Genomic DNA, 21,612 nt, shown 5'->3' on the forward strand with positions numbered 1-21,612 from the left:
CGTTGGCTGGAAATGTGGTAAGTATTAAATGGGATGTTAATTTTCATGAATATTTTCCCCATGGTTGTAGCTTGTGGTCATTGAGCAATTTAGCAATCACCATGTGGTCTGTTGGACACACAGCCTGGGTGAAGTTCAAGAAATTAGCAGCCAGTCAGTGGGGAGAGGGCCAGAGCTCATTTGTATTTTCACATTCTTTCTTTTTTTTTTTTCTTCCTACTCCATCGCAGGGGATGGTGGTTTCTTTATTAAAACTTTAGGTGCAACATAAGATCTGTGTATACCTCCTATATTGATGCTTCTTCCCATTTCCAGGCATTTCTTTTAGCCTGTGTTTCTCAGACTTGTATTCTGCCTCTAAAATCTATGATTTCGTGATTCTTGGCCTGTTCATTCGTTGCCTCATCACATAGGCTATGTTGCATCATTTGCTTCAAGGACTCTGTGTATAAGTGCAGGAGAGTCCCAAATTCATTATTTTCTTCTAAATGAAGGGGGTTTGTTAGAGTTATAGGAGTCAGCAACCACAGAGGAAGTGTTTGATGGCAAAACGTGGCCCATTATTTGACAGGAATACCAGCTTCCTTTTTATGGTACCCTTCTGATATCATGGGGTTCTTTTTAATTAATTTATTTATTTACTTATGTTTGACTGCACTGGGTCTTTGTTGCTACACGTGGGTTTTTCTCTATTTGCAGTAGAGGGGGCTACTCTTCTTTGCGGTGTGCGGACTTCTCATTGTGGTGGTTTCTCTTATTGTATAGCATGGACTCTAGAGCACGGGCTCAGTGGTTGTGGTACATGGGCTTAGATGCCTCATGGCATGTGGGATCTTCCCGGACCAGGGGTCGAACTTGTGTCCCCTGCATTGATGGGTGGATTCTCAATCACTGGACCACCAGGGAAGTCCCACATCATATGATCTTTATTACTCTTATGATACCTTGTGAGGTATGTGAGTCTGGAACTCTCCCAGTCCCTTCTTTATAGGCTCCTACAGTTCCTAGAGGTGAAACTGGGCTGCCCAGGACCCACGGATAGGACTGGAAGACAGGTCCCCTGCCACCAACCCTATTCTCCTTCCTCCGTGTCAGCTCTTCCCCAACTTTGATGCCCAAGTTGTCTCAGGAGGGATTTTTTTTATTAATAACTAAATTAGCAAAGTCTGCCCATATCTTATCTTTCTGTATTTCTATAAATGATACCAAGTCAGATTTCTATTCTGGTTCACTTATATCCCAGTATACTTCCTTGAACAGAAGAAAATGGGTAGTGATATTACACGGGTACTACAAGTTGTGATGACACCTGAGCCTCAGAGTCTCTCATGGGTACGACCAGGGGAATGGGTGTAGCTGGCAAATGGTGTGGGAGATTTTGTTGATGTGAATTGAGAGCCCTCTACTGTATAACCTACTGCTGTCTGCTGTATTAAGAGGAGCTATTTGACAGAGTCATTTTAAAGTCCCTTGGTATTTCAGTGCCACCCATGATAGAGCCAAGAAATCAGACTTTTGTATATTTTAATTTCGGGTTCAAGGAAAGGAAGCTCTGATGTCTGATATTGCCTTCTAAATTGCCTTCTAAAAAAACTGCTCAATCAACCTGAAACAAGTCTCCAAAAGTTCACTAATAAAAATCATGCCATTTGTTTTTCTAGCACAGGGATTATTTCACATATAATTAGTAATATATAATAAAGCATTATGTGTATATATATTTTTATAAATGCATTGTGCATTATGTGTATTCTCAAGAATACATATTCATATGACTTGGAAAAGACCCTGATGCTGGGAAAGATTGAAGGCAGAAGGAGAATCGGGTGGCAGAGGATGAGATGGTTGGATGGCATCACTGACTCGATAGACATGAGTTTGAGCAAGTTCCAGGAATTGGTGATGGACAGGAAAGCCTGGCGTGTTGCAGTCCATGGGGTCGCAAAGAGTTGGACATGACTGAGCAAGTGAACTGAACTGATGTATTTATAGAATGTATGAGCCATACCATTTCAAATTCAGTATTGTCAGAACAATAAATTCTTCTACATATATGAAATTTTGGTTCCAAACACATTTTTAATATTTTAAATAGTTTCATGGACTTTCCTATGAAATGTGTTACATACTTCCCTTCCAAGAAGTAAAGAGAAAGCTGAAACTCAGTTATTTTTGGATGGTGCAGGCCAATATTATCAGCAGAATTTATTAGTTCTGTTCTCTTAGAGAACTCTCTCCCCTCAGGTATGGTGGCCCTGGAGATTATTTGAGACATTTTATCTATAATATTTTCATGTCTGTGCTCTTATCAGGATAACTACTCTAGTTTTTAGAAGTTTTGGCCTCATAGTCTCTAACATCCTTGTCATTTGCTTCTTATCTACCTTGAGCTACAACATGCAATATAAATATTACATCGAAAATAAGAGTTGATAGGCTCTGAGTGATTCAAGTAAATATAAATTATGAGGGCTTTATTGTGTGGAATAAGAACTGAGTTGCTGATCACAGGAGGAGCCCTTTTCTCTGCTTTCTCTTCAGTCTCCCGGCAGGATATAAAAAGTGGAGGTTGCCTAATAGGTGAAGTGTTATTCTCCATTAAAAAGCAACAAGGTGCATATGAACGCTTTAAACCTTACCGGGATTAGCAGTGTTTAGTTTGGGCTGACCAAAGGATAAGCATGGAGTGCTTCCGGCTGTGCATGAGAGGAGTGTGTTTATTTGTGTTTCGTCAAGGATGAACCCGTGAGCGCGCCACAAAAGGACAGTGCCTCTTTCACAGCGACTCTGGCTTCTGTTCCTGCGAGCTTTGCAGTGTTCCTCCGTAAAGCAGCATGAAAGAGTTGATTTTCATTTTATGTTGTGCTTGTGAGTCATTAGCATGATGTTCTAACACTTGTAAATGAATACAGCTCTTGCCTAATCTGTCATTTTAATGCCTTATAGATTTTATTTCACTGGATGTTGTACCAGATTCTCCATAATAATAATCAACTGCTTTGTTGTTCTCTTGCAGAAATTAAATTTCTGCAGTGGGTGTGCAACTAATAAAAAATGTTGCTTGAGGAAACGAAAAATAAATATGATGAATCATAAAAGTTGGGTGTGGGGGGGTGGTGTGGAGGGGAAGTTGCTCGTCAACAGGAGACAATTATGGAACCAGTGGTGACTGTGTCTGATTTTCATATTGTCAACAGCTTAATAACCCTCACAGAGTCCTTAGCCACAGTGCTTATGTCTTTCAGCGTTAACCTCATGGACTGGGTGTTTTCCACAGTTTCATTTGGAAGCATTAAAATAAAAGGTGAGGGAGTAAAATAACTGTTCTCTTTGCTGTACACCCAAGACAAGTCTGCTCAGGGTTGCCATTTAGCCACTCTCACATACCTTTTATCTTTTCCCCTGTCACCAGCTTTCTAGAAGAGCAGCATTAAAGGCAGCTGTGTGGGACTCGGAGTATCAGCAAAGACTGTAAAGTGGAAAATAAACAGTGTGTCTATCACCAAGCTACAAGAACATAGCACTCATAGCAGGGAAATGACAGTCAGTGGCAAGCAACTAATTGGTCACCAGCTTTGGCGGAAATGTATTCTTCCAGACCTCTGTCATTTCCTATGTTCTTTACTGAAAAGACTGCCAGGTTGAAGTGTTGGCTTGAATCCCTCCAAAAGAAAGAAAATGAAGAGTTAAGGCAGCCAGGCTGGGCAGGCGCTTTGAAGACTGAGTAATTGGAGGCATCCACTGCTGGAAAAACAGTTGGCTCCCTGCAAAATAATTAATTCACCCCCTTGCGCACAGGTATTGTGTGGGTCCAACACCAGTAAGGTGATGAATGTTGTTTTTCACACAGTTTCTGCCTGAGAATCCAGGCCCAAGTACATTGCTAGTAGTGGCCGAATTTTCTTAAACAACTTCCTTTATTCACCCCCTCCAACACACACATACATTTGTCCCTCTTATTTATAATTCCTCCCAGAAAGGTTATAGGTTGATGAACTACAGAAGAGCAATTGGAGCCACGTGTGTCTAAGGAGAGAAGAAGGGGGCTGGGGTCTAAAACATAAACACTTAACTAAGGCAGAGAGAGCCAAATGTGAGGTGACTGACATTTATAATGCTAGACTCAGAACTGAAGTGTAATATTAAATTTGAATATATTAAAATGAAGGATCTTGAAGTGTAATTGAATATCCTCGAGTGTGTGGACCTCCATCCCAAACTGGACACCTTGTGTGGGGAAACAAAGGGATAAGGAAGACCTCCTTACCCAAGCCAGCACACTGCTTATGAAGTGTATCAGTATATCCACATACGGTGTTCCAGTTCAGTATGGCTTGGTTGTGATGCCTTAGTGTGATGCCTTCGTGTGCCCTGAGATGTTGAATTCAAAAAGCAAGATGATGCCATCATAGAACTATCTGGTTGGTTGTCTTAACCCACAGGAGAACCTAGTCCAAGCATTGTAATATTGTTTACAAGCATATAGGTTAATACCTTTATAGATTTAAGCACCAAGTCCTGTTAAGCCTTGCAGCGATGGATTTTAGAGGGTTCACAAGCCCTCTGGAATTGTACCCTTTATTTTGCATGGCTGTCTGTGCACATTAGGGGTGCTAGAGAAGATGAGCACTTTCCTCAGATCCTCAAAGAGGTGCAAGACCAGAAAAAAAGCTGAAACCTACATAATCATGTAATCAGAAGGAAACAAATGAATAATAATAAATTTATGGAAATCTAGCTGTTTGTGAAAGTCAGTTCTAAGCTGGAAGGGATTGGCAAAAAGCAGTTTTGAAGAATTGTTTGCTTTTATAACTTGCTTTTAATCAGAGTAAGAATCATCTTAGAATTTGAAATGGCATCCCTTTATATTCCTGTGACTTTCTTTCCATCTTTGTAATAAACACGTAACCTAAAAGGTACCCTGACTTTGTCATTGCTTTATATTATATAGTACTCTATATGTGGGCTTCCCTGGTGACTCAGTGGTAACGAATCTCCCTGCCAAGGCAGGAGATGCAGGAGACACAGGTTTGATCCCTGGGTGGGGAAGATCCCCTGGAGGAGGAAATGGTAACCCACTCCAGTGGTAACCCAGTCCTTGATCGGGAAATCCCATGGACAGAGGACCCTGATGGGTGACTGCCCATGGGGTTGCAAAGAGTCGGATGCGACTGAACACAGCACCCTATGTGTACCATAGTTCCAATTTATTTATTTGTTTGCCTCCTCTGCTTTTTCTGAAGCAGTAACATGTGGTCTGCCTAAAGATGTGCATTGAATAATACTTGTGGTTACTATGAGAACGTACCTCTTTGATGACAGGAACAGAACTGATCCAGAACCTCAAATGCTACAATGGTGATCCAGTGTAGTCTGTGACAGTCTGTGCTTTTCACAGGCTGCTTCTAGCCTGAGTTAGCCTGGCCCTGTTAATGAAGCAGGTTCTTTCCTAGTAGAGTTAGAATCCTCTGATGGGCAAATTAGGTGCAAGGACTGCATGATGGCTTACTAGACTTTCCTTAGAAATAGATGCGCGGCGGCTTGAGATTCTCTCAGTCAGTCTTCTTTTCCTTGTATCTCTCCTTCACTTGTGGTCACTATATCATGTCTTGAAGGCTCCACTGTCTCTCCAGCCTCTCTCTCCATTTTCTTTCACAGATGTTTCCTCTAATAAATTTCTTACACATTGAATCCCATCTTGGCATCTGTTTCTTGGAGGATCTGGACTAATGTAATGATAAAATTCACATTTTTTTTCATACTCCACTGTATGCCAAGCAATGTGCTCCCATGTTGTCTCATTTAATCCTCTCAAATCTGGACCCATAAGAATTACATTTATTTTAAAGAGGAAAAGCAGACAATCAGAGAGGTATTATGACCCAATATTACACAGTCAGTAGATTGCTGAGTTACTATTTGAGGAAGGTTTTGTTCTACTCCAGAGCCCATGGTCTCTATCACTCAACTGTAGCCTTTTAGAAGCAATCACAGTTTCCTCCAAATCATATTAATACCAGTCACTACATTTGATTTCTTCTTGAATGTGACTGGGGTTTCCCTGGTGGCTCAGACGGTTAAGAATCTGCCTACAATACGGATACCTGGGTTTGATCCTTGGGTCGGGAAGATCTCCTAGAGAAGGAAATGGCAACCCACTCTAGTGTTCTTGCCTGGGAAATCCCGTGGACAGAGGAGCCTTGAGGGCTATAGTACATGGAGTCACAAAGAGACATGACTGAGCAGCAAGTTTCACTCTTTTGAATGTGGCTGTGTTTGGAAAAGGAGAGGATTAGTATATAGTCTTTAGTCTATATAGTATATAGTATACTGGCTTAGTGACAGAAGAGATGGTGACATGAAATCCCTGTTTTCACTGTGGGGAAGTGAAAATAAAAGTCTCTCAGTCGTGTCCAACTCTCTGAGACCCCCCATGAAATTCCTCAGGCCACAATACTGGAGTGGGTAGCCTTTCCCTTCTCCAGGGGATCTTCCCAACCCAGGAATCGAACCAGAGTCTCCTGCATTCCAGGACTCTTTACCAACTGAATTTTCAGGGAGGACTTTGTAATTGATTGATGTACAGAGGATTTGGGTTACTTTTTTGAAGCTTACACCTAGAAGTGCCTCTCAGTTAATCCTGCCCATGTATCCACTCACCTCCCTACTCCCAGATGCTGGGAACAAGAGCACCCACTGGCAGAGTGGAAGCTGGCTTCTGTATTCCTCCTTCCCGTGTGTGTCTTTCCCTGTTATCAGGGAGGTCATGGGGTCAGAGCTGGTGGGTTTGTTGTTGTTATTGTTGTTGTTTTAGAAAATGAGAAAAATAAATGTTCCTCTTTCAAGGTTTCTGTCTGATAGTGTTTGCTAGACAAAGTAGAATTTTCGCAGCACAAGCCCTTAGCTCAAGAGCTCCACTCAGTCAGCAGTTATTTTATGTGCTTTTTATCCAGGCTTTCTTGTTAAAATAAAAAAAAAAAGAAAAAGAAAAATTTATCCACTCAAAGTGAGCTTTTTGCTAAACTTGTGTCTTTCCCTTGTTTGTCATGTTAATTACATTCCAAATAACCCTCTTTCAGAGAATTCTGCAATCAAACTCTAAAGCCCCATCAGATGTACATTGGTTTTTAAAGTGGACTGGTTTTTCATGTAATAATGACTTTAGTATTATATGTATCGCTAAATAAGTGCAGATTCTGCCCCTTACGGTACCTGCTCCTTCTTATACCTTGTGACCTACTGTAGCAAGATATTTAATCTCTCATTCCTATTTCCTTACCTTTAAGATAGAGATAATAATAGGATCATTTTTGGTGTGTTATTATATAGAGTGTACTATGTGCCAGACATTCAATCCATATTGCGTTTATTAAGTCAATAAGCAGATATTGCTCAGTAATTTGGGGTAGTACAGTTTCACAGTTCTATCATCAATAGTTACATTCAGCAAGCTATACAAAGGAAAAGACTTTATCTGATGGCTCTCTGACTGGACAGTATCTGTGCGTTCAGACTGTTTGGGGAAGCAGTTTTCTCCAGGAATGGCAGATTCTATGAAATTGCAACTCATTGAACATAGTAAGTGTGCAGTGAATGTCACACAAGTTTAATGATATTAAGGGAAAGAGGGAACGTGCCATATAACAGGCTTGGTCCTCTAAGGTAAGAGAGAAAGCTAAAGCCTCCATCAGTAAGAGGTCATTCCTTCAACTTATTTCATAGAGGACTTATATTCAAGAGTTATGCAGGTTCTCTTCAGTATTATTAGTGAGTAAGGAGGTTCCATGTTACAAAACACTTGAAAGTTAAACTAATGAATAAATCAGTAAAATTAATTTGTTGCAGAAGTAGGGTAGTGATGACTTATTCTCTCACTATGCAGAAAATTCCCTGCTTGTCCAAAGTGAGACTATACTCACCTTTTGGTTCAGTCCACTTGTTCATAAACTCCAGCAAACAAAACAATACCAAATGGCTTACCAAGCATACCAAGGTGTTCCAAATGACTTTAAAAGTGCCATGATAATGGCTCAAATTTTTGCAGGATAAATGTATTTGATGGTATGTCAACCATGGTTACAGATTGATTGAAAAAGCTTATTAGTTTAAGAAGGGATAAGCCAAAGAATCCTGCTTGACTTAAATAAAGAATTAAACTCATTTTGGAGAGACAGGGGTATATGTGATTCCTAATTGAATGGTTTCATCTTGATCCTAGAGGAATCTAGAAGTCCAGTGGAGTCCAATGTTAGATTTATCTGCAATATGGAATCAGCTAATTAAATCTTATAAAACTTAATTGAGCACTCTTTTGTGATCATCTTCCAAGGACCACCTAAGAATTAGAAATATTAATAGAAGGAAAATTTGTGCACTGCTCAGTCAAGCTTCAGAGTAAGTCTTGGAAATGTCTATGACAGAAGCAAATCTGCTTTTTTCTTAATCACTACTGTATTAAAATTCCACCTTGTAGTATAGTTAGCTATGGGTGCACCTGTCATATTCCATCTAACTGGATCAACTTCTTATAGACCAACTCTATTGATCGAATAAAACGGGTATTGAATCCCTATTTTGTTGTGAGCCCTAGTAACACAAGGAAAAAGATGTAACTGCTGACCTCATGAAGACCACCAACTGGTGGTGTACATGTGAAGAACTGAATTTGTGATTCCTAGGGCAGCACTCTTCAAAGTGATGTTTACGCATCAAGGGTTAGAAAGAGCATGTTTGATAATATTAAAACATTAGATAATATTAGAATATCTAGATTTTTAGATGAGAAATTATATTTTACTAATATTGAAAATATGGATTTACATATACTGTGTATATATCATTATGCATGATTATATGCTAAAGGTACTTTTGGGGTGGAGCTATAAAGGTGGAAGACAACTGTTAACATTACACAGTTCTGTATACCCACTGGATGTCAGTAAACAATTGTTGAATGAAAACATTTAGAGCTCATGTTAGTCAATTTTTATATTTTCCCAGGTGCACTAAAATCTACGTCCTGTCCTTTTGTCCACCGTGCTTTCTCTACTGCATTTGCCCTCAGTGACCCGATTGCCTCCATTGTAACTGAAGGTGGGGGTCCAGCTGCTTGCTGCTCAACAGCCAATAAGGAGGCAAGGTTGGTGGAAATGAAAGTTTGCTGTATTTTGGATGCTAGCAATGGGTTTGGGGGTGGGGCAGACTCCTGTCCAAAGGCTGACTCCCCTCAAATAACAATCAGTGAGCAAGAGCTTTGAGAGATGGAGGGAGGGGCTACATGTAGAAAGAGCACAGACAGTGCTGACAGTAATCATCAGTAGTGTGGTGGTCTGATCAGTGTCATCTTGAGTGTTTTCAGTACAGTTAATCTTCAATTCCAGGGTCAGTTTGTTCCAATTTCTTTGAGGCCAGCTCTCAGAATTGTGACTGCTTATGTCATGGCTACAGTCCTGTCATCTTGTAGTTAGCTTCTTCTACCTGGTGGGAGTTTTAATATCTATAAAAGCTCAAGGAATATAGCTCAGAATATTGTCTATAGCCTTTGAGAAGGAACTAAAGATCCTTGACTTTGTTCAATGACTGAATTATTATTATTTGATCTCTTTTGACTGTTTTCCTTTATTTCTGCCTTTTCTCACTTCTCTGATTACACTTGTATTTTGGCTAAAGTTTTTCCTCAGACAAAAGGCAGACTGAGGACATGGGGGCTAAGGGCCCCAAGGTTCTGCTCCATTTCACCCTGACCTGGAACTCATCGCTCCTCCTTGTCCTACTGCTGAGCAATTCAGAGCTCCTAGTTCAACTGACTTGAATAGAACTGAATTTAATGTTTCCCTTCAATGCATTTCTGATAATGTTTTTATGAGGAAACACACAGCAAGCTTCACAGAAGCTTCGCTTCACTTCAGTTCCTTAGTGTGAGCATTTTAAACCCAGTGTTCTCTGACCCCCCTCAGGTCTTTATCAGTGGGCACATGAGGCAGTGTCTCTGGGTCACCCAAAGTAAGAAAAGGCTTTCCAGGTGGCACAAATGGTAAAGAACCCACTTGCCAATGCAGGAGACATAAGAGATGCGGGCTCAATCCCTGGGTGGGGAAGATCACCTGGAGGAGGGCATAGCAAACCCACTCCAGCTGCCTGGAGAATCCCATAGACAGAGGAGCCTGGTGGGGTACAGTCGATAGGATTGTAAAGAGTTGAACACAACTGAAGTGACTTAGAACACCATGTAAGAAAATGTCATCATGATTAGATTTCTAAACTTTCTCCCTCCGAACTTGTGGTTGACTGATCATTATTTCTTCAAGAAAGAGTTAAGATTTATTTCCAGGGGTTAGAGTAGGGCTTCTTAGCCTCATCCCTATTGACATTTGGGACTATTTAATTCTTTGTTTTGAGGGTTATCCTGCGCTCTGTAAATGTTTAGCATTATCTCTGTTCTTTACCCACTAGATGCCCATAGAAGTACCTCTCCTTCCCCATAAATGTCTCCAGACCTTGCCAAACGTTCCCTAGGGAGTAAAATTGCCCCCAGTCGAGAGCCACTGGGTTAGGGTAAAATAGTATGAAGCATTACAAATAATACATTGTGGTTCAACAAGCAATAGGTTGACCATGTGGTTGAGTTCAAAAGTGATGTGAATATATGAAATGTGAACAATCGAAAATGATTTATTTGAGAGGTTTGTGTCAACTCCAATCCACTGCTAATCAAACTGATTTCACATTGTGTGTGACTAATAACTTAAATCTTACTCCTCTCTGATCTTGTTTGTCCATGGGGGCAGAGATTTTGAGCAGTGAGATGGTAAATGGTAGGAAGGGTAACATGGAGGATATACAGACAAAATAATACATTGGTGAGGGCTGATTAACAGCATATTTTCTGCATAACCCAATACATCAAGGCTATCAGGCAATTCTATCACTTATGACATCCACTGGGAGGTGTGCCCAGAAACAGCTAACAAAAGGTAGTATGGTATATAGGAGGAGATGATTCTTGAAATCTCATTATTAAGTGGCTCAAGGTCAGCTTCACAACACATTAGCAGAGCGCATGTTTTCTGAATGAGGTAGGTTATTTTACTCTGAAGACTTCCTCTAATTGGGAAGTCTTTAAATCTTCAAACATGAATATGTTGGAGAAGGGATTCAATTTTGTGTGAGTAGAAAATAGGAAAAGATTTGCTTGACCAATATATCTCTCCTTTCCTATGAGAACTAATGGAAAAACAACCCGCCTACTCCAATGGGCAAGCTGTCCATTTTCTGAATTTATGTTAGATAGGGACTTACTAGGAATCCAAGATATTGCAAACACGACTTGGGTCAAAACTGTCAATTACATGGAGAAATTATGTACAAAATTAGGATTTTAGAGACTCAGGATTTTTGGCAGATAACTAGATTCTAAACCCCTCTGAAATCAGAATAGAGTCCAATGACCCTCTGGAGAAATCCTTCCATTAAATTTGCAATTCTTCCATGTTTGACACTGTCCAGAGAGCAAACAAATGAAGGCTCTTTTTATAAAATGTTCTTTTTCTTCCTACCTGGCCAAAATCTGTCTCTAGATTTTCTGTGGGCTATACTTGAAAAGGTACGTGTCCTGTGGCAAGTGCCATCTAGAACTTATGCTTCTGAAAATTAAAAATGGCTACTGTTTGTTGTTTTGTCACTACATATTACACCTACAGATTGTTTAAATGAGAAAAGTAGAGAAAACATATCTCATACATATGTAAGAGCATGTGTAATAGAATGTATACATTCAATAAGATGAGACATTAGATATTGCGTGTGTAAAGTGATACAGATTTTAAGGTATATATATATATATATATATGCATCATATTTATTTGTCTTATGGCAACTATGTATATAGACTTTAAAACCATTTGAATATTAGCTTTTGCATAATTGAGAAACTGCTGTCACCAGCCTGTAAGCACAAAAGCAAAAGACATTTTAGGAATTGCTTACACTGAATTGCGGGTGATTTGAAATAAATTTGTAGGAAGCTTATTAAATCTTTTCTTTCTTTACTGAAAAAAACACCAAAGATCATTTCTGTAAGGCATCGGTCTGTCAAATCTGTATAAACAAGTATAAATGTTAAAAAAAAGTAAAGAATACTAATCAAGAGACACAAGACATACACTGCTTAATAAATCTTGCCTTCAATTTATTTGTCTAGTATTACAAAGGCAGAGAAGATATCAATTAATATAGGCAAAGAGGACCCATAATTTATAATTAACTGGCAAGTGGTTTGTAACAAACAGCAGCACGGAGTCTAATAGCCGGTAGAAAAATAACTAGTGTTGATTTGTCCCTCGGCAAATTAATAGAGTGCTTATCAATGACAGGGTTACATAAAACTGCTAAATAAATAATCATCAGTGAGTTCGAGTGAAGCAGATCTTTAACAAGCTTAATCTGAACCTCTTGACATCTGTAGACTATGAAGAGATTAAATGGTAAGAAAGGGAAGATAGAGCGTGCATATTGTAAGCCTGCTCAGGAACTGTACCAGATCATGTTCTTATGTAATGAGAAATAAAAAACATTTTTATTGCAAAATTACATTGAAAAATGATTTTCATTATAATTAGAGTGAAAATTATAAAAGATATATCAAGGAAATGCTGAATTGGAATTTGCCAGATGAGAGTTTCACTACATCTCTTAACAATGAAAACACATAATTTTCGTCACTTTTGATATATTTTTGCTCGTTTGCTTCACTTTTATTACTCACCTTTGTACACGCCATGCGTTCCAACTCATATGTCACCACAGCTACACCAGCGAGCTTATTTTTGGTTATTATGGTTCCACTATCGAAGAAAATTAATCAAGATCCTATATTTAAATGGACAGTTCCATCCTGCCTTCTCAACCACCCCCAGCCACTTACATGGAATTCTAAGTTTTTGTTACAGGATGCTTCATTCCTTAAGGTTTCTCTGGTACACCATTTGCAGTGCTGTGAATTAACAGACCTGTATAACACCTCCAGCCTTTTCTCTGAGAGGTTTTTAAAGTCACCCTTATTTGTTGGTATATTACCAGTATCATACCACCTGTGTTTCTTAATTAATGAAATGAATATTCTTAAAACCATGGAGCTTTGGGAGAAATATTCTGAATCAATATGTCGTTATGCCTCAGATATTAACTTTTCTTAAAAGACTCTTTTTAAAAGCAATTTTAGGCTCACAGAAAATTCAAAGGGAAGTTGCTGAGATTTCCCATATACAATGTCTTTTTAAGATATACATAGATAAAGCCACTCACAAAAATAGGGAGATGCCATAATTCTTAAATAGAAATCTGGTTTCCAGTGGGAGATATATATATATATATATATATATATATATATATATATATATATATACATTCTCAAAAGTGTTTCAGTGAGAGACAAAACATGAGAACCTGGAGCTGGAAAGTCACAGATTGCATGCCATGTGGCAGTTTTCTGCTTCCTAAGCTAGAACACGCCTGACCTCATTTCTACCTTCTTTGGACTTGGGATGGCCACCTCTGTGGGGATTCACCCTTAGATTCCTAAGTCTTTGCTACTCTTATGAACTACTGGCCAAGATTCAGCTGTAGGTATAGTAGATCACTTACAATTTATTTATAGGATATGTCTTATATTTTCATGTTAAACATCCACTTGTACCAATGAAAGCTGCTGGTATTGAGTGTGAATATGTGTGCAAATGTGTTCAGTGAACTTTGTAACTCACAGCAAGCTACTCAGAGACTTCAAATATTATTGTACATGCCAGTGTTCAGATCTGGGTCATCAGCATCACTGCTTTTCTGAACTTCAGTTCCAATTTCCAGTAACCTTTTGGACATCTCACCCTTCATGTTCCATGAGATCTTTATATTCACATACTGAAAACTGAATTCAGAATGTTGTTGTTCAGTTACTAAGTCATGTCCGACTTTTTGTGACCCCGTGAACTGCAGCATGCCAAGCTTCCCTATCCTTTACCATCTCCCTGCATTTGCTCAAACTCTGGTCCATTGAGTCAGTGATGCCATCCTACCATTTCATCCTCTATTGCCCCCTTCTCCTCCTGCCTTCCATCCTTCCCACAGAATAAAGGCATGAGCTTTCACCAAGTTTTTTTTTTTTTTTTTCAAATTTAACCAACTAGGAGACATCCTTAATCTCCTTCTCTCCCTCATGTCTTCTGTCCACCCCAAATCCCCCTCCCCAATATGAATATATGTACTCTTTTTACAAAAACTTTATTTTTTGCTGTACTGGGTCTTCTTTTGCTGTGGCTTCTCTTGTTGAAGAGCATGGGCTCTAAGCATGCAGGCTTTAGTAGCTGTGGTGTGTGCTGTTCACAGGCTCCAGAGCATGGACTCGGTAGTTGTGGTGCTTGGGCTTAGTTGCCCCATGGCATGTGAGTTACAAGGGAACTATGCAACTAAACACTCTCTAATATTAAATATTAATAGGTTCCCTCCTATCTATTTCTTTTGCAACAACCTTTATTTAGGCCCTTATAACATCCTACCTGAGATTTTGTAATAATTTCTGCGATGGGAAGAGTAATGGCCCCTGAAAGATGTTCATGTCCTAGTCCCCAGACCCTGTGATTATGCTACATGGCAAAGGGGAAGTAAGATCACTGATAAGCTGATCCCAAAATGGGGAGATTGTCTTGGATAACTGGGGGAGAGTTCATTTTAACCACAGTGGTCTATAAAAGTGGAAAAGAGAGGCATAAAAGAAAGCCAGAGTGACCTGATGTAGAAAATCTCAACCTTCTGTTGCTGCTTTGAAGGCAGAGGAAAGGGTCACAAACCAAGGAAAGCAGGTGACCTCTAGGTGCTGGAAAAGACAAGGAAATGGGTCCACCCTAGAGCCTCTGTGTTGTGCTTAGTCTCTCAGTCGTGTCGGACTCTCTGCGACCCCATGGACTGTAGCCCGCTAGGCTCCTCTGTCCATGGGGATTGTCCAGGCTAGAATATGAGAGTGGGTTGCCATGCCCTCCTCCAGGGGATCTTCCCAACCAAGGGATTAAAACCCAGGTCTCCAACATTGCAGGCAGATTCTTTGCTGTCTGAGCCTCTAGGGAAGCCCAATTCATAGTGGGGACCTTTTGTGTGAGAGGCAAACGTGATAAGCACTACACTAAGAAAACGAGGTAAGGTAAAGGTAAAAGTATTAGTGACTCAGGCACGTCTGATTCTTTGCAACCCCATGGACTGTATGTAGCCCGCCAGGGTCTTCTGTCCATATAATTCTCCAGGCAAGAATACTGGAGTGGGTTTCCATTCCTTCTCCAGGGGATCTTCCTGACCCAGGGATCGAACTCAGGTTTCCTGCATTGCAGGCAGATTCTTTACCATCTGAGCCACCAAGGAGCCTCTAGAAGGCAGGCAATTCTGCCAACACCTTGGTTTCAGTCCAATGAGAACTCTGTCAGACTTGGAACCCCAGAACTGGAAGATAATAAATAAATTTGTATTGTCTTAAGTCACTAACGTTTTGATAATCTGTTATGACAGCAACAGGAAACTCATACAGCTTCTTAGCAAGTTCTCCTGACTTTACCTTCCTTCTCTTGGATCTATTTTCCATACTTTCCCCCAAATTATCTTTAAAAATAGATATCTGGCTATGACACTCTCTTACATTAAATTCTTCAATGGTTTCTTATCTCGACCAGGATCAGATTGTACTGCTTTCTCATGGCACACAAAGCTCTGCATCCTCTGTTCTCAATTTCCAGCTTTTACTCTAATGTTGTAGAACCCTTCCTCTTTTTTTCCCCTTACCTGCATTACACAAAAATACATTCTACATTCAACACATATTATCTTAATCACAGTTTCTGGAAAACACCAATAATCTTTATGGCTGCTAAGTACTTGTTTATACTCATGACTTTTGGTGGTGTGCTCATCCCTCACTTCCTTCCTGATCAATCCGCCCAGCATAAGTTTCTCTAATACTCGGTTCAATGTATGTCTTTCATGGCTATTTACACAATTTTGTTCTTAGTTGCTAAGTCATGTCCGACTCTTTGTGACCCCATGTGCTATAGCCCTCCAGGATCCTCGGTCTGTGGGATTTCCCAGGCAAGAATTCTGGATTTTTCCATTTCCTTCTCCAGGCAATCTTTCTGACCCAGGGTTCGAAGCCACATCTCCTGCATTAGCAGGTGGATTATTTACTGCTGAGCCACGTGGGAAGCATACTACTGCCCTTGGCTAGACCTGGTAAGCACCAACTAAGTTCTCTATGTAGCTCTCCACGGCTCCATGTGTCCTACAAGGAATAACTCATTTATTCCTCACAGCATCACCAAGATAAAGAGATATTATGAACTCAATTTTACAGCAGATGAAACTGATGCATAGGATGAAATTCTTACACAGGGAAGTTGAATCATATTCCCCAGTTATAAAGCTAGTATGAGGTGGAGCTGAAACTCAGTCTCAAGCAGTCTGACTCCAGAATCTGTGCACAAAGCATTACTTTGTATCTTCTCCATATCCAAAACATGGTCACCTTAGTGAACAACGAGAAGAACTGCTTTTTTGACTTTGTGGAAAGGATAAACTTAGTTAATTAAAATGCTGTTTTACTGGGGATGTTGACAACATGACACAGTCAAAGTCACTAACTCTCTGATGTCTCGTTAGCTTTGATGTATTTGGTTCATCAAACAGAGTCTTTCCAGGCCAAAATTCCATTTGCTGGAATTTTTAAAAATTGCATCTATGTTCATGAGGAATATTCATCTGCAGTTTTCTTGTAATGTCTGTTTTTGGTTTTGCTATTGGGGTAATTCTGACTTCATAAAATGAGATGGGAATTATTTCCTTCTCTTCAATTTTGTGAAAGAGTTTGTTTAAAAATTGGTATTATTTTCTTATATGTTTGGAAGAATTCAGCAGTAAATCCATCTTGTCTTGCAGTTTTGTTTGTGGGAGAGTTTTAAACTGCAAAAAAAAAAAAATTTTAATGTAATAAGATTATTAGAATTATCTTTCTCTTCTTGAGCAAGTTCTAATAGTTTCTGCAAATAATTTTTTCATTTTTGTCTAAGTGATTGAATTTATCAATATAAATTTGATATAATATTCCCTATCCTTCCAGTAGACTAAAATACTTAGTCACCTCTTCCTTTTCTAAAAGTGAGGATCTGTGTTTTCAGACACTCTTTTTTATTAATTACTCTAGCTGGAAATTTACCCATTTTATTGATTTTTTTTCTAAGAACCTGCTTTTGGTTTTACAAAACAATGACTAGTATGCTATTAATTCCATCCAAGTACATTTTTATCTGTAGGAGTTTTTGGTCTTTTTATCCTTCATGCTGCTGCTAAGTCGCTTCAGTTGTGTCCGACTCTGTGCGACCCCATAGAGGGCAGCCCACCAGGCTCCCCCATCCCTGGGATTCTCCAGGCAAGAAGACTGGAGTGGGTTGCCATTTCCTTCTCCAATGCATGAAAGTGAAAAGTGAAAATGAAGTCGCTCAGTCGTGTCCGACTCTTAGCGACCTCATGGATTGCAGCCTACCAGGCTCCTCCATCCATGGGATTTTTCCAGGCAAAAGTACTGGAGTGGGGTGCCATTGCCTTCTCCGTTTATCCTTCATATCTCTTCTTAATTCTTTGAACACATAGAATACAGTTATAATAGCTGTTTTAATGACCTTGTCTTCTAGTACTAACTCGTGTCAATTTTGGATTTGTTTTAATTGATTGATTTCCTTTGCACATCTGGTAACATTTTGCCCTGTTGGGTCCTGGTTATTTGTGTATTTCCATACCCATTTTTGTCTTTTGTTTTGGTGGCTCAGACAGTAAAGAATCTGCCTGCAATGCCAGAGACCTGGGATCCATCCCTGGTTCAGGAAGATCCCTTGGAAAAGGAAATGGCAACCCACTCCAGGATTCTTGTGGGAGAATTTCATGGACAGAAGATCCTGGTGGGCTGCAGTCCATGAGGTTGCAAGGAGATGGACAACAACTGAGTGACTAACACTGAGCTACCTGGAAAGTTGAGTTCTGGAGAGTCCAGAGGAGTACTTAGCCTAGGGCAGTTATTTCGCACTAGCGAGGCAAGCACTCTTTACAGTGCTCTGTGAATTGTGAGATTTTCAGTCTTGCTGGTGGGAATAGGCACTCTCCCAGCCCTGTATGGGCACAAGGCAGGGTTTTCTCTAATCCTTGGGTCAATTCTTTCACCATCCTCAGGTAGTTTCATCCCAGGCCTGTGCTGATAAGTACTCTGCTAAATTCTCCAGGGCCCCTCTACAGATCTCCAGGGTTCTTTTCCTGTGCAGCCATTTCCTCTTCAGCTCTCTGTCTTGCTGTTCTAGCTGCCTGCCTGTATCTCCCCACATTCCTCTCTGTCTCCTCAACTGCGGGTTTGGGTGGGCTCTGCCTGGGTGCCCTTCTCCCTATACTACAGACTGAAAACACTCTCAAAGCCCAAATACATGGCAGTTGTAGGGCTCAGTCGTTCCCATCACTGAGGGATCACTGTCTATTGCCTGATATGTAATGCCTTGAAAACCATTATTATTGTCCAGTGTTTTTAGTTGTCTCAGGCAGAGATTCAACATGATCGTTTTCTACTCCATCTTGGTAAGAAGTTATGTCAGCCTATCTTTTTGCTCATTTAGGGGCTTTGTGTTGGGGACAAAGATTCAGGACCCCAAAACTGAATGTTATGATTTGAACTAGGAAACCTGATGAGTCTGAAGTTTTCTCAACCTTCGGGACCTATGTGCACTTGCTGGGAATAAGAAATGGATGGTTTCTGGCAGAATTGGGGTGTACAAAGAAAGTGTCTAGAGAGTCTGTCCTGGTAATACTGGCCTACCCAGTGATCCCAGTTCCATTCTGTAGCACTCAGGGATAAAGCTATATAGAGGGCACTCCATGGACTTGCTCTTATAGTAACAAATAGGACCTACCAGGGGGTGGTCCCAAGATGGAGGAGGAATAGGACCGGGAGACCACTTTCTCCCTAACAAATTCACCAAAAGATCATTTAAATGCTGAGAAACTTCCACAAAACAATTTCTGAACGCTGGCGGAGGACACCAGGCCAGAAAGGCAGCCCATTCTCTTCGAAAGGAGGTAGGACAAAATATGAGAGACAAAAGAGAGACAGAGACCCACCCTGGGGTGGGAGTCGTAAAGGAAGAAAAGGTTCCAAACAGTAGGAAACCCTCTCACAGGCAGGTCTGTGGGGAGTTTTGGAATCTCAGAGGGCAACATAACTGGGAGGAAAAAAAAAAAAAACACAGAGTACGCGCCCAACTGCAACTGCCAACAGAGAAGTAGCCCAGTAAGTAAGCATCTTACTTACTTATGTCTGCCATCAGTAAGCAGGGGCTGGACAGGGAGGCAGGGGCTGCATTGCTTAGGGTATGGACGGGGCCTGGATGCCCTGAGGACAATCAGAGAGCTAATGTGAGATAGCAACCCAAACTGTGGGATCATGAGAGAGGAAAAAAAAAAAGAGAACTTTCCTGCAATAAGCTCTGAAGTGTAGCCTGACTTGCTCACAGGACAAAGGATTGAGCAAATACCAAAGGAGAGCTATCCATCTGCGTACAAGGCCCCTCCCTCCCACCCTGCCGGAGGCAGAGAGGCAGGCATGTGACAGCCAGAGCCGAAGGCAAGAGGCAATCTCGGGTCCAGAGGCTGGCATCCTCCAGCAAACTGTGATCAGGCTCCCAGTTGCTAACCATGTCTTCCTGGGATTCTGGACAGTTGACATCTACCAGGAGGGTCCCAGCCTGAGATCAGCTCCCCAGAGGAGACACACGGCACATCTGAGATGGTGCTCTAGCAGTGCACCTGGAAAGCCAAGCCATTGGGGCTGGGGAGGTGATTAAGATGCACGGTCCACCTGGAACAGTGTGCTCACCAAGCACCCGGTTGCCTGAGCTGCTCGGACTTGGGAAGGGCACAAAACACACACCCAACCGAATCTGTGCCCTTGAGGAGTACCTGAGAACCTGAACCTGAGCAGCTTACACCTGGGGAGTGCACAAAACGCAGGGCCCACTTTGGACGGTGCTCCTGCAGAGCACCCTGGAGCCTGAGCAAATGTAGACCTAGAAAGCACACACTGCAAGCTGGGGCAAACCCAGTGTCGTCCATACACTGTGAGCACTCCCCACACACACCAGCGATATTTGTTTGCACTGTCCCTTCCTCCCCACAACATAACTGAACAAGTAAGCCTAAATAAGTGACCACCTTCACCCCCTTGTGTCAGGGCAGAAATTAGACACTGAAGAGACTTGCAAACAGAGGAAACTAAAATAAATTTAAAAAAGGGAACTACTCGGGAATTGACAGGTACAACAGATTAAAACCCTGTTGTTAACATTGACCAAGCACTGTAGGGGGCCTATAGCCCTTGAGAACAAGTACAAGCTGGAACAAGGACCTATCTGAAACTGAACTGACTCCACACTGCCCACAACAGCTCCAGAGAAATTCTTAGATATATTTTTACTATTATCACTTTTTAATTTTTAAAAAAAATTTTTTATTACACCTTTAATTTTCATTTTTATAACCTACTATTTACCTTGTGTGAAAGTGAAAGTCACTCAGTCATGTCTGACTCTTTGCGACCCCATGGACTATACATTCCATGGAATTCTCCAGGCCAGAATACTGGAGTAGGTAGCCTTTCCCTTCTCCAGAGGATCTTCCCAACCCAGGAATCTAATCCAGGTCTCCCGCACTGTGGGCAGATTCTTTACTGGCTGAGCCACAAGGGAAGCCAAAAAAAGACCCTATTTTTAAAGCAAATTTCATATATATATATTTTATAATTTTTATGGTTTTGTATTTTTAATATTGTATTTTTGAGAGTCTAACCTTTACTCTAGATTTTTAATCTTTGCTTTTTTGTATTTGTTATCAATTTTGTACCTTTAAGAATCTAATCTTCAGTACCCATTTTCACTTAGGGGTGTGATTACTGGTTTGATTGCTCTCTTCCTGTTTAACTCTCCCTTTTCTCCCCCAGGTCACCTCTGTCTCCTCCCTCCCCCTTCTCTTCTCTGCTTAACTCTATGAATCTCTCTGGGTGTTCTGGGCTATGAAGAACACTTAGGGAACTGATTACTGGCTAGATTGGTCTCTCCCCTTTTGACTCCCCCCCTTCTCCTCCTGGTCACCTCTATCTCCCTCCTTCCTTTTTTCTTCTCTGTGTAACTCTGTGAAACTCTCTGGGTGTCCCTTGCTGTGGAGAATTGTTTCATCATTAACCTAGATGTTTTATCATCTGTGCTGTATGGATGGAGACGTCTTGAGGCTACTGTAAGAATAAGACTGAAAGCCAGAGGCAGGAGGCTTAACTCCAAAACTTGAGAACATCAGAGAACTCCTGATTCCAGGGAACATTAATAGACAAGAGCTCATCCGAAAGCCTCCATACATACACTGAAACCAAGCTCCACCCAAGAGCCAACAAGTTCCAGAGCAAGACACACCATGCTAATTCTCCAGCAAAGCAGGAACACAGCCCTGAACCTTAAAAGACAGGCTGCCCAAAGCCATGCCAAACCCATATACACCCCAAACTCA

The 21,612-nt window shown here is 40.9% G+C and overlaps 1 long non-coding RNA gene across 2 annotated transcripts in view; it reads left to right on the top strand.

The window, feature by feature from the left end:
• Positions 1-21,612, top strand: part of LOC107132926 (uncharacterized) — a 597,452-nt gene that overhangs the window by 535,171 nt on the left and 40,669 nt on the right. Inside the window, exons 7-8 of one of the 2 annotated variants that reach the window (XR_009496434.1) lie at positions 9,001-9,139; positions 16,155-19,680. This is a non-coding gene — a long non-coding RNA (uncharacterized lncRNA). Of the gene's footprint in view, positions 1-9,000; positions 9,140-16,154; positions 19,681-21,612 lie in introns of those variants that run through there. The other variant, XR_003037157.2, reaches the window with a different exon arrangement.

This window comes from Bos taurus, chromosome 11 (assembly GCF_002263795.3).
Source record: "Bos taurus isolate L1 Dominette 01449 registration number 42190680 breed Hereford chromosome 11, ARS-UCD2.0, whole genome shotgun sequence".
Classification (NCBI taxonomy): domain Eukaryota; kingdom Metazoa; phylum Chordata; class Mammalia; order Artiodactyla; family Bovidae; genus Bos; species Bos taurus.